General features: G+C 37.8%; 1 long non-coding RNA gene across 1 annotated transcript in view; it reads right to left on the reverse strand.

The window, feature by feature from the left end:
- Positions 1 to 14,978, reverse strand: part of LOC117318151 — a 42,306-nt gene that overhangs the window by 9,964 nt on the left and 17,364 nt on the right. Inside the window, exons 4-6 of the long non-coding RNA XR_004530303.1 lie at positions 14,123 to 14,168; positions 13,798 to 13,841; positions 9,147 to 9,471 (exon numbers count right to left, since the gene is read on the reverse strand). This is a non-coding gene — a long non-coding RNA (uncharacterized LOC117318151). The remainder of the gene's footprint in view (positions 1 to 9,146; positions 9,472 to 13,797; positions 13,842 to 14,122; positions 14,169 to 14,978) is intronic.

Raw genomic sequence — 14,978 nt, forward strand, 5'->3', positions numbered from 1 at the left:
ACCAAGATAGGTACAAACATGGTCTAACAGTAACGGGTGGGCATACTCATGTTCTATCAAAGTAACAAGATAGGTACAAACATGGTCTAACAGTAACGGGTGGGCATACTCATGTTCTATCAAAGTAACAAGATAGGTACAAACATGGTCTAACAGTAACTGGTGGGTATACTCATGTTCTATCAAAGTAACAAGATAGGTACAAACATGGTCTAACAGTAACGGGTGGGCATACTCATGTTCTATCAAAGTAACAAGATAGGTACAAACATGGTCTAACAGTAACGGTTGGGCATACTCATGTTCTATCAAAGTAACAAGATAGGTACAAACATGGTCTAACAGTAACGGTTGGGCATACTCATGTTCTATCAAAGTAACAAAATAGGTACAAACAAGGTCTAACAGTAACGGGTGGGTAAACTCATATTCTATCGAAGTAACAAGATAGCTAGTTTACATGTTTTGATAGTATTAGTATAACAAAAGGCAATATAGATAATATTATAGATAAAGATAACAAAATGTTATTTTTTGCACAACAAAAGATGTGACCCTTACGTGGTTTCAGTATAGAATCATACATGGAATATTGGCAATATGAGTACTGTAAATCACTTACATTTTGCGTGGGATTTATTTTCCTGTTAATTCGCGAGGAGAGTCAAACGCAAATTCAAATCCCTCACGAATATTTATATAAGAATTACAATAATAAGTGGTGTCCATTTTGAATCTATCGTAATCTTTATTTGGTGAACAGACATCGCCATTAAAGTATATATCTAGAGTGTATTTTTATATCACAAAACACCAACATTTCACACACAAAAAACCCGCTGAACACTAATATTGTAGTTGAACTCGGACTTATTAACAATACCTTCTAGACGACGATTTAGTTAATTTAAGCGCAGAAGGTCTGATCCCGAAGATCCTGGATAATCACCCGGAAGACGTCGTACTTGCTTACATACATGTATTTTGTACTTCACATCACTTGATTCTACATGTTTGTTCACTGTTTCTGTAATTGGGACTGGCAAATTATCTTTGGTTACTATTTTTAGCTCACCTGGCCCGAAGTGCCAGTGAGCTTATGGCATGGTGCGTCGTCTGTCCGTCAACTTTTCCTTTAAATCGCTACTAGTCCTAAACTACTCAGTGGATTTTGATCCATATTTGGTCTGAAGCATCTTTGGGTGAAGGGGAACCAATTTTGTATAAACGGTGGGTCTGGCCTCCCAGGGGCCTAAGGGGCGGGGCCCAATAGGGGAAATATAGCAAATTCTTTGAAATCCTTCTTCTTCTGTAGGAATAAAGGGATTTGATCCATATTTGGTCTGAAACATCCTTGGGTGAAGGGGAACCAATTTTGTATAAACGGTTGGTCTGGCCCCCCAGGGGCCCAATAGGGGAAATAGAGATTAGTCTTTAAATTGCTACTAGTCATAAAGTTTTTAATGGATTTTAACCAGATTCTGTCAGGAACATCCTTGTGGGAAGGGGAACAGAGTTTGTATAAATTTTTACTATGAACCCCCAGGGGCCTGAGGGGCGGGGCAAATAGGGAAAATAGGGTTAATCCTTTAAATCGCTACTAGTCATAAAGTTATTAATGAATTTGAACCAAATTTGGTCAGGAACATCCTTGGAAGAAGGGAAACAGAATTTGAACTAGAACTGTCTCCAGAATGGCTGATTAATACCCCTGCAATCTGCACAAGTCAATGGTGAGTTGGAACTGTTAATTAGAGGCTTATTAAGATAACCCAGTAATATAGTGACCAGTTGCCATAGCAACCATAATTAAAAAAAAAAAAAAAAAGTGGCATGCACATCTACACATGGTCCTCTATATTTGTGTGAAGTTTCATTGAATTGGCCTATCGGTTAGGAGGAGTTGTCTGGACAAACTTAAAGATATGGTTCTTATATATCGGAAAACCTGTTTATAGTGACCAGTTGCCATAGCAACCATAATTTTGAGAAAAATAAATTGGCATGCACATCTACACATGGTCCTCTATATTTGTGTGAAGTTTCATTGAAATTGGCCATTTAGTTTAGGAGGAGTTGTCCGGACACACTTAAAGTTATGGTTCTTATCAGAAAACCTGTTTATAGTGACCAGTTGCCATAGCAACCGTAATTTTGAGAAAAATAAAGTGGCATGCACATCTATACATGGTCCTCTATATTTGTGTGAAGTTTCAATGAAATCGGCCCATCGGTTTAGGAGGAGTTGTCCAGACAAAATGCGTCTACAGACAACGGACGGACGGACATAAAGTTTGGGGGATACAAATCCTACGGCTATAGAAATCAGCTTAACTGACATAAAGTAGGGGGGGGGGGGGGGGGGGGGATACAATTCCTATGGCTATAGAAATCAGCTTAAATGACATAAAGTAGGGGGATACAAATCCTACGGCTATAGAAATCAGCCTAAATGACATAAAGTAGGGGGGATACAATTCCTATGGCTAAATAAATTAGCCGAAATGACATAAAGTAGGGGGGATACAAATCCTATGGCTATAGAAATCAGATTAAATGACATAAAGTAGGGGGGATACAAATCCTATGGCTATAGAAATCAGCCTAAATGACATAAAGTAGGGGGGATACAATTCCTACGGCTATAGAAATCAGATTAAATGACATAAAGTAGTGGGGATACAAATCCTATGGCTATAGAAATCAGCGTACATGACATCAAGTAGGGGGATACAATTCCTACGGCTATAGAAATCAGATTAAATGACATAAAGTAGGGGGGATACAATTCCTACGGCTATAGAAATCAGCCTAAATGACATAAATGTGGGGGGATACAAATCCTATGGCTATAGAAATCAGCTTAAATGCCATAAAGTAGGGGGGATACAAATCCTACGGCTATAGAAATCAGCTTAAATGCCATAAAGTAGGGGGGATACAAATCCTACGGCTATAGAAATCAGCTTAACTGACATAAAGTAGGGGGGATACAAATCCTACGGCTATAGAAATCAGATTAAATGACATAATTGGGGATACAAATCCTATGGCTACAGAAATCAGCCTAAATGACATAAATGTGGGGGGATACAAATCCTATGGCTATAGAAATCAGCTTAAATGCCATAAAGTAGGGGGGATACAATTCGTACGGCTAAAGAAATCAGATTAAATGACATAAAGTAGGGGGGATACAAATCCTATGGCTATAGAAATCAGATTAAATGACATAAAGTAGGGGGGATACAATTCCTATGGCTATAGAAATCAGCATAAATGACATAAAGGAGGGGGGATACAAATCCTATGGCTATAGAAATCAGATTAAATGACATAAAGTAGGGGGGATACAATTCCTATGGCTATAGAAATCAGCCTAAATGACATAAAGTAGGGGGGATACAAATCCTATGGCTATAGAAATCAGATTAAATGACATAAAGTAGGGGGGATACAAATCCTACGGTATAGAAATCAACTAATATGACATAAATTAGGGGGGATACAAATCCTACGGCTATAGAAATCAGCTTAACTGACATAAAGTAGGGGGGGGGGGGGGGGGATACAATTCCTATGGCTATAGAAATCAGCTTAAATGACATAAAGTAGGGGGGATACAAATCCTACGGCTATAGAAATCAGCTTAAATGACATAAAGTAGGGGGGATACAATTCCTATGGCTAAATAAATTAGCCGAAATGACATAAAGTAGGGGGGATACAAATCCTATGGCTATAGAAATCAGATTAAATGACATAAAGTAGGGGGGATACAAATCCTATGGCTATAGAAATCAGCCTAAATGACATAAAGTAGGGGGGATACAATTCCTACGGCTATAGAAATCAGATTAAATGACATAAAGTAGTGGGGATACAAATCCTATGGCTATAGAAATCAGCGTACATGACATCAAGTAGGGGGATACAATTCCTACGGCTATAGAAATCAGATTAAATGACATAAAGTAGGGGGGATACAATTCCTACGGCTATAGAAATCAGCCTAAATGACATAGATGTGGGGGGATACAAATCCTACGGCTATAGAAATCAGCTTAAATGACATAAAGTAGGGGGGATACAAATCCTACGGCTATAGAAATCAGCTTAAATGACAAAGTAGGGGGGATACAAATCCTATGGCTACAGAAATCAGCCTAAATGACATAGATGTGGGGGGATACAAATCCTACGGCTATAGAAATCAGCATAAATGACATAAAGTAGGGGGGATACAAATCCTATGGCTACAGAAATCAGCCTAAATGACATAGATGTGGGGGGATACAAATCCTACGGCTATAGAAATCAGCTTAAATGACATAAAGTAGGGGGGATACAAATCCTACGGCTATAGAAATCAGCTTAAATGACAAAGTAGGGGGGATACAAATCCTATGGCTACAGAAATCAGCCTAAATGACATAGATGTGGGGGGATACAAATCCTACGGCTATAGAAATCAGCATAAATGACATAAAGTAGGGGGGATACAAATCCTATGGCTATAGAAATCAGATTAAATGACATAAAGTAGGGGGGATACAAATCCTACGGTATAGAAATCAACTAATATGACATAAATTAGGGGGGATACAATTCCTACGGCTATAGAAATCAGATTAAATGACATAAAGTAGGGGGGATACAATTCCTACGGCTATAGAAATCAGCCTAAATGACATAAATGTTGGGGGGATACAAATCCTATGGCTACAGAAATCAGCCTAAATGACATAGATGTGGGGGGATACAAATCCTACGGCTATAGAAATCAGCTTAAATGACATAAAGTAGGGGGGATACAAATCCTATGGCTATAGAAATCAGATTAAATGACATAAAGTAGGGGGGATACAATTCCTATGGCTATAGAAATCAGCATAAATGACATAAAGTAGGGGGGATACAAATCCTATGGCTATAGAAATCAGATTAAACGACATAAAGTAGGGGGGATACAAATCCTACGGTATAGAAATCAACTAATATGACATAAATTAGGGGGGATACAATTCCTACGGCTATAGAAATCAGATTAAATGACATAAAGTAGGGGGGATACAATTCCTACGGCTATAGAAATCAGCCTAAATGACATAAATGTTGGGGGCATACAAATCCTATGGCTATAGAAATCAGCTTAAATGCCATAAAGTAGGGGGGATACAAATCCTACGGCTATAGAAATCAGCTTAAATGACATAAAGTAGGGGGGATACAAATCCTACGGCTATAGAAATCAGCTTAACTGACATAAAGTAGGGGGGGGGGGATACAATTCCTACGGCTATAGAAATCAGATTAAATGACATAATTGGGGATACATATCCTATGGCCACAGAAATCAACCTAAATGACATAAATGTGGGGGGATACAAATCCTACGGCTATAGAAATCAGCATAAATGACATAAAGTAGGGGGGATACAAATCCTATGGCTATAGAAATCAGATTAAATGACATAAAGTAGGGGGGATACAAATCCTACGGTATAGAAATCAACTAATATGACATAAATTAGGGGGGATACAATTCCTACGGCTATAGAAATCAGATTAAATGACATAAAGTAGGGGGGATACAATTCCTACGGCTATAGAAATCAGCCTAAATGACATAAATGTTGGGGGGATACAAATCCTATGGCTACAGAAATCAGCCTAAATGACATAGATGTGGGGGGATACAAATCCTACGGCTATAGAAATCAGCTTAAATGACATAAAGTAGGGGGGATACAAATCCTACGGCTATAGAAATCAGCTTAAATGACAAAGTAGGGGGGATACAAATCCTATGGCTACAGAAATCAGCCTAAATGACATAGATGTGGGGGGATACAAATCCTACGGCTATAGAAATCAGCATAAATGACATAAAGTAGGGGGGATACAAATCCTATGGCTATAGAAATCAGATTAAATGACATAAAGTAGGGGGGATACAAATCCTACGGTATAGAAATCAACTAATATGACATAAATTAGGGGGGATACAATTCCTACGGCTATAGAAATCAGATTAAATGACATAAAGTAGGGGGGATACAATTCCTACGGCTATAGAAATCAGCCTAAATGACATAAATGTTGGGGGGATACAAATCCTATGGCTACAGAAATCAGCCTAAATGACATAGATGTGGGGGGATACAAATCCTACGGCTATAGAAATCAGCTTAAATGACATAAAGTAGGGGGGATACAAATCCTACGGCTATAGAAATCAGCTTAACTGACATAAAGTAGGGGGGATACAAATCCTGCCGTTATAGAAATCAGATTAAATGACATAAAGTAGGGGGGATACAATTCCTACGGCTAAAGAAATCAGATTAAATGACATAAAGTAGGGGGTATACAAATCCTATGGCTATAGAAATCAGATTAAATGACATAAAGTAGGGGGGATACAAATCCTATGGCTATAGAAATCAGATTAAATGACATAAAGTAGGGGGGATACAAATCCTATGGCTATAGAAATCAGATTAAATGACATAAAGTAGGGGGGATACAAATCCTATGGCTATAGAAATCAGATTAAATGACATAAAGCAGGGGGGATACAAATCCTACGGTATAGAAATCAACTAATATGACATAAATTAGGGGGGATACAATTCCTACGGCTATAGAAAACAGATTAAATGACATAAAGTAGGGGGGATACAAATCCTATGGCTATAGAAATCAGATTACATGACATAAAGTAGGGGGGATACAAATCCTATGGTATAGAAATCAACTAATATGACATAAATTAGGGGGGATACAATTCCTACGGCTATAGAAAACAGATTAAATGACATAAAGTAGGGGGGATACAAATCCTACGGCTATAGAAATCAGCCTAAATGACATAAAGTTGGGGTGATACAAATTCTAATAAAATATTGATTAGGTTGAATATTAACTGTATGTATTCAGACACACTTATTCATTCACATATATGTTGATAAAATCTTTGTTCTAACTGATGATTGTCTGATTGAAAACAATAAACTATTCCATTTGAAGAAGACAGAAATCAGCTGTTGATGCAGTTTTTGATGATTTCTGTTCCTATCACCGACTTTTCATATATTTTTTTCTAGATGAATTCAACAGTCAGCACAATGAAACAAATAAAGTGTGCAATGTATGTTTAACTTTGATTCATTATTACATATATGATGAAATTGTTGAATACGATCCTAACGAACGAAGTAATACTTAAAGAAAAAGAAAAACTTGATAACATGTGTTATCACTATTTCATATTGCATCTATATGCAATTCTTCAGACTTTGAACATTTTTAACAATTTTGGATAGAACATATATTTGTGTCATTTGAAAATGTCCTAAATACATAATAACAAGTCAATTCTTTAATTCACTAGAAATGAAACTCAAAATTTAAAGTAATGATCACTTGAGTGATTTAAAAGCACACATCTTTATACAGCACATAGATCATGATTTATTTCCTCTTTTCAGTGGGACCCAGAAGAAAATCTGTGATTTGGTTGATGAATTCAAAGTTCATGTTGGTTGTTTTAGGTTCTTTTTAAGAATGACTTAATGATATATTCTTTTACCCCACTCCAACATCTACATAGGTGAACAGGTGATAGGTAATAATGATTAAAACAACACTCTGTCAACTATGACAGATATTCCCTGGGGCCATCTAACAGGTTTACCTTTCCCCAGGTGACACGTACAGGGCAGACTTTATATTCAGTATAAGTTTCAATTATTACTGCTTCAGTGACTATATCAGGGTTGATCAACAATTCAAATGATTTTTAACAGTTTTGAAATAATTCATCAATTTTATTGAATAGTGAAAGAGAAAAAAAAAAATGAAATTATATGATAATACTTTATTGTCCAACCTTTTAAAGCAGTTAAACGGTAAAAAAAACATTTTCAAAATTCTTACATTGTTACCTTATGATAAATTTTAGGGGGGGATACAATTCCTATGGGGGGGATACTTATCCTATGACCATTTATTGTATCCGGATACTTATCCTATGGCCAAATATTGTACCCGGATACTAATCCTATGGCCTGTTTTGGTATCCGGGTACTTATCCTATGGGGGATACAAATCCCACATGACACCGGTATTGCTATGTCAATATATATCATAAGCATTTTATATGAGTACATGTACATTGGTTTTATTTTGATACTAAAAATGCCAAAAAGTGCATTAATCCATGAAATGAAATTGACTTTTGGCACGACTCCATAGGGATGCTACCACACAAATGTGAGTGATATCCATTGCTTAGTTTCAGAGAAGAACTTGTTTAGACCGATTGACCCCTTTGACCCTGCCCCCTGCCCCCTGTCCCCTGGGGGGTCAGCTCCTTCCTTTATGCAATTTTGAATCCATACCCTAATAGGATGCTACCAGTCAAAACATTGCTAAGTTGTTTAAATCAATTTAGCCAAGTTGACCTTTTTTGGCCCAACCCCTAAGCTACCCCATTTAAATATGAGTAATATCCATTGCTTAGTTTCAGAGCAGAAGTCTTTTATATAAATTCTGCAATACTGACCCCTTTTGGCCCCGCCCCTTAGCCCCCAGGGGGGTTGGCCCGTCATTTGTACAATTTCAAATTCCTACCCCAAGGTGATGCTACCAGTACAATATCAGAGATATCCATTGCTTGGTTCCAGAGAAGAAGTCAATTACATGATTATAGCCCGATTGATCACATTTGGCCCCGCCCCTCAGGCCCCTGGGGGGGTCAGCCCCATCATTTGTACAATTTTGAATCCCCACCCCATAGTGATGCTACCAGGCAAATATGAGCGATAGCCATTCGTTGATTTCAGAGAAGAACTGGTTATATCAATACCGCAAAATTGACCCCTTTTGGCCCCGCCCCAGAGGCCCCTGGGGGGTCAGCCCCATCATTTGTACAATTTTGAGTCCCCTACCAAAGGGATACTTCTGACCAAATTTGTTCAAATTCTGATCAGAGGTTTTGAAGAAAAAGTCAAATAAGTCAATTGTTGACGGACGGACGACGGCCGCCACGGTATGACATAAGCTCACCTTGGGACCAGGTGAGCTAATAAGATCTGTATGATACAAAGGTATAACAATATATATATGTACATTATTCTTACCTTCATCCAGGATTTCCTGAATTCGTCTTTGTTGTTCCTCCACATGTCTAGCCTGTTTACGATTAATAACATTCAACTTTGATATAATCGTTTCGTAGCTTCCCAAATCTATGTTCGTACACTTGGTAAGACATTCAAATAGGTCATTAACATTCAGAATGCTTTTAAAGTCTGCAGGAGTAAAAGGACAATTCCTAAAACAATTTTTCAGTCGTTTGAAATCTTGGTCCTCAAGATGTCGATCCAAATGATCAACCAGTACATTATGGATCGCTGTGGCCTTTTCCCTATTGTCTGATGAGGATGCAGCCATTTTCTTACAAACCTGAAAAATAGCATGAACATAATCAATGTAATTAAAACCTTCATTAATGGTTCATGCAAAATCAACTTTTAACAGGTTTAAAAAACTTTCTTACCAAATTTTTTAGAATGTTTTTTTACCAACAAAAGATCCAAGAGGGATCTTTATTTGTTGTATGCATGCTCTTTTCTCTCCTTACGGGTGATTGATCTGATAACAAGGAGACATATTAAATCTGAGAGAAACATTCGAGATGAATTTTCTGCGAATCAAAAATATCAAAGCTTAACTTCTGTCAGTCATTTTGTTTTCTATGTACGTAAGACTCACAATCAAATGGGCACAACAAGGGATCAAGAGAAACCTAAATATGACGTTTGAGACAAGGGGAACCTACATATGAAGTTTGAGACAAGGGGGACCTACATAGGAAGTTTGAGACAAGGGGGACCTACATATGAAGTTTGACACAAGGGGGACCTACATATGAAGTTTGAGACAAGGGGGACCTACATACGAAGTTTGAGACAAGGGGAACCTACAGAGGAAGTTTGAGACAAGGGGGACCTACATATGAAGTTTGACACAAGGGGGACCTACATATGAAGTTTGAGACAAGGGGGACCTACATACGAAGTTTGAGACAAGGGGAACCTACAGAGGAAGTTTGAGACAAGGGGAACCTACATATGAAGTTTGAGACAAGGGGGACCTACATAGGAAGTTTGAGACAAGGGGAACCTACATAGGAAGTTTGAGACAAGGGGAACCTACATAGGAAGTTTGAGACAAGGGGGACCTACATATGAAGTTTGAGACAAGAGGGACCTACAGAGGAAGTTTGAGACAAGGTGAACCTACATAGGAAGTTTGAGACAAGGGGGACCTACATATGAAGTTTGAGACAAGAGGCCCAGAGGACCTGTATTGCTCACCTGGTTGGTTTGATCAAACTTCAAAATAATGTTGTTAACAGCTTTATTTGATGATGTCCAACAATGCTTTATATGGTTATGGGGGGGGATCTCAATGGTTTCAAAAGTTATAACAAAGAATCCCAGTCCCTAGGGGTGGGGAAAGACCCTGAGCCTATTTTTACAACATGATTGTGTTAATCTCTTCATGCCCAAGAATGCTATTTATGGTTAAAGAGTGGGTATCTCAATGGTTTAGAGGCGGGGAAAGACCCCAGCTATTTTTCCAACATTATTTTGTTTATCTCTTGATGCCAAGAATGCTATACGAAATACAAATATGATTATATTCAGTGGTAAACCTCCGGTTAGTTCGAACAAAATTAAATAAATATTGACGAACCTGTTCGAATTATTCGAAATTATGCTTCAGAAAATATGCGTGAGTTCGAACTATTCGAGACAATATCGGCGAAAATCTCGGCAGAGTAAAATCATTAGACACAAACACATCCACCGTAAATATGATACGTAATAACGGCGGCCTGAACAATGGCACATTTATAAGTAAGTAAAATGATAGTTTTTCATTTAATTCAATATTAATTGATCGTTAAACGTTCTTCATTTCGCGATAATTATGATGGTTTTTGCGCGAAGCCGCTCGCGGATCGGCTACAGTAGGCCCCAAAACAGTACAGTACACGTTTCATTTGTGACACAAAAGTTAAACATTTGTACAGTATAATCTTTGCATGATTATATTTTTTATCTGAATGAGAAACTATCACTTTATTATTGTAATAAATGGTCTCTTAAATACATCCAAAGCAGTCTTCATTACCTGTTGCGTTTACGAAACCACTGCTGTAAAAATAGGCGATATGTGTTGGTAAAATTAGGTCAGAACATCAACATGTCTGCTTTTAAATATGCCCAGTCGTATTATCTACAAAACATAGTTGATACCTGCAAAATTATCGATCACTAATTGGGATACCTGTGTATTGTTTTGACTGGATATGAATGCTCTTCACGTCACTCGGCACGATCGGGCAGCCGATCCTTTCAACTTAACCGCAAGCGACACCTCGCGTGGCCTGCTTACCTAGCATGAGGTCGCTGGTTTTCAGGTAATACCTTGATTGACAATACTTAAGAGATTGTCCAGTCACAATTAAATAATCATAATGTTAAGTTAACACTAGTTATATGTGAAAATACACGGACGATTTCTTAGTTTGCCATACACAGCGCGAATACAAATACGCATGTTATTTATACATTGTCGGGGCCTAAATTTGGCAATCAGCTGTCTCGTGCGTGGTGTGTTTGGCAATGTAACAAAAACTGAATTAAAGCTAAAATATGTGGCATATATTAAATCACAGACGCATTCTAATGATCACGCATACAATCTTATAACCTAAACGTGCTTGTTGATCAAATTTAAATCTTGGCATTTTTTCGGGGCCGGTCATCGGGGCCGGGTCGTCGCGAGCTTTCAATGGAGTTTGCCGGAAAAAATGTTACTTTACGTTCTTCATTTGACAAGTTCGAACTATCCGAAATGGTGTCAGTTATAAACAGCCAGTGTTCGAACTATTACTAGCTAAAAAATTACTGTTTTTCTAGAAAAAAATGTGTGTTCGAACTATCCGCGTGTTCGAATTAATAGGAGGTTTACTGTATATGGTTATGGGGTGGGGATATCAATGGTTTCAAAAATATAACAAATTAACTAATATAAGTCTTTAGGGGTGGGGAAAGACCTCAGGTCCCCAGGGGTTAGCCAAACTATTTGTACAATTTTGAATCCCCATTTCATAGCGATGCTACCTGGCAAAAATGATCAATATCAACTGCTTGATTTCAGAAGTCTTTTATATCAATAGACAAATTAACCCCTTTTGGCCCCATCCCTCTCAGGCCCCAGGGGATTGTAGGTCTCCACCATTTGCACAATTTGGAATACTATCCCCATAGTGATGCTATCATTGAAATATGAGAGATATCCATTGCTAGATTTCAGAGAAGAAGTCGTTTATAACAATATAGCTAAATCGACCACATTTGGCCCAACCCCTCAGGCCCCTGGGGGTCAGCCCAATCATTTGTACAATTTTGAGTCCCCACCCAATGATGATGCTACGAGGCAAAAATGAGCGATATCCATAGCTCGGTTTCAGGAAAGAAGTCGTTATATCAATATAGTCCAATTGACCACATTTGGCCCCACCCCTCAGACCCTTGGGGGGTCATGCAGCCCAATCATTTGTACCATTTTTAATCCTCATCCAATAGCGATGCTTTCAGACAAATTTGAGTGATATCCATTGCTCGGTTTCAGAGAAGAATTCGTTTATATCAATATAGCTAAATTGACCCCTTTTGGCCCCGCCCCTCAGGCCCCTGGGGGGTCAGCCCCATCATTTGTACAATTTTGAGTCCCCTACCCATAGAGATTCTTCTGACCAAATTTGGTCAAATTCTGAACAGCGGTTATGAAGAAGAAGTCAATTGTTGACGGACGGACGGATGGACGGACGACGGACGTAACAGTATAGCATAAGCTCACCTTGGTCCTTCAGACCAGGTGAGCTAATAAAAGTCAAAAATGTGATTTCCCAATATAAACTATAGTAAAGTTTACCCTCTCCCCAGGGGCAAATGTGAGACCCCTGGGTCATGAAATTTACAATTTTGGTAAAGCACCACAAGACGCTTTCATCTATAAAGAGTGTTTGACTCCACCATATCTGAGAGTAGAGAAGATTTTAAAAGTTTTAGTCAATTTGACCCTTTTTAGCCCTGCCCCTCAGGCCCCTGGGGGGTGGGGACCATATAATTTAGGATTTTGTTTGACCTTTCGCCATAGAAGCTACCTGCTAAATTTCATTGAATTTGGTTTAGGGGTTTTGGAGAAGAAGTGGAAAATGTAAATTGTTTACGGACCGGCGACGGACGACGGACGACGCACGACGACAGACAAAAGGGGATTAGAATAGGTCACTTGAGACTTTGTCTCAGGTGACCTAAAAAACATTATCAAACAAGAAATATCTTTAAAAAAGATAAACGTCATAGTTTTAATGCTGGTGGTTATATAATGTAATACTGCTGGAGAAATAAATCAACGAACTAATGCGTTTCAGCACGGATAACAAAATTAGATCAGTTTGAATCATTTTTGGTAATAATAAGACTGCATTTGAATCAGGAATATGATCTTATTAATGTGTCATTTGAAAAGATACATCCAATTATTAAGCTTGCATTCAATCTTAACTTTGTTTTGTTTTTAACTGCATATCTACATTTTGCATTGACCGCTACATTGACCAATCACATACTTAATCTTGACCAGCAACGCCACCTGTCGCGTCATATCCGGGGCCAAAACAAAATTAGACGGCTATGCCTAAAAATATACCTTGTGTTTGCTTGGTCTGTTCAGGCTCTGTCATGGACGAATGGCTGTGATAGCAATAAAAAGAAACACAATATAAAATACTGTTAATAAATCTATTGTTAATGAAACAATACATATATGCTGTCTTCCATTCATTATGAAAATTATGTGTTGTTATTGAGAGCCTTCACAAAAACTTCCTTAGTTGCTGGCCAGGAAATGTTTCTTTACAATATAATAATCGGAGATATAACCACCATTAGGAATTTCCACAACAAACACACTGTGTTTTTATAGATTTTAATTACTATCATTAATATGTCAGTTTATAATCTCATCAACTGACCTTGATATGTTGGGTTTTGCTCTACTCACTCCTGGATCATCATCAACTGTTGGGGAAAAAAGAGGGAATAAACAGTCGGTTTACATGTAATTCAGTTCTACCTGTTTAAAGAATTACTAAAATGTTATTGTAATTTCTTTTCATTATGGAAATACACCTTTTACCACTTGGAAATATCCTCTCTTCATATTGATTCAACAAGATCAAATATGCATAGATACAAATGTAGTTTTGGTGGTTGGTAATGACCCTGTCTTCCCGATAGTGACCTACATGTAGGTTTCGAATCACTGATTGGACATGAAAAGGCACAGAGCTACTTACCCGACCACAGGAAGTTACCTCCACCAATAAGAGTAATACATTTTACGTCAGTTCATTTAAAGTTGATACCATTGGGTACCAAAGTATTACAACCCAACATCAATCAGTTGTGTTAAATTGGACATAACATTGTCTATATCATGTAGTATTATGGAACGCCAGGGCTGTCTTAGGTGATCAAATATGATTATATTCGGTGGTTATGTCTTTATATGATGTAGTTATACCATTATATGCGGTGCTTTTTACTTTATATTTGGTGGTTATGTCTTTATATGCGGTAAACACATCCTTATATTCGGTAGGTACGTCTTTATATTCGGTAGACATAACCTTATATTCGGTGCATCCAGGTTTTTAATCTGAAGTGAGTGCGTATTGGACAAGTTGTGAAAAAAGGCTTCATTTTCCACACAAAGAAACAAATGACTAAGTCTGTTTTCCCCCTGGGAATTTTGGAATACTTAACGTCCTCAATGTATGCTTTGTAATAGAACATCACAAAGATTTTGGAAAGTTAGAGTAATACAAA

Source organism: Pecten maximus, chromosome 19 (assembly GCF_902652985.1).
Source record: "Pecten maximus chromosome 19, xPecMax1.1, whole genome shotgun sequence".
Classification (NCBI taxonomy): domain Eukaryota; kingdom Metazoa; phylum Mollusca; class Bivalvia; order Pectinida; family Pectinidae; genus Pecten; species Pecten maximus.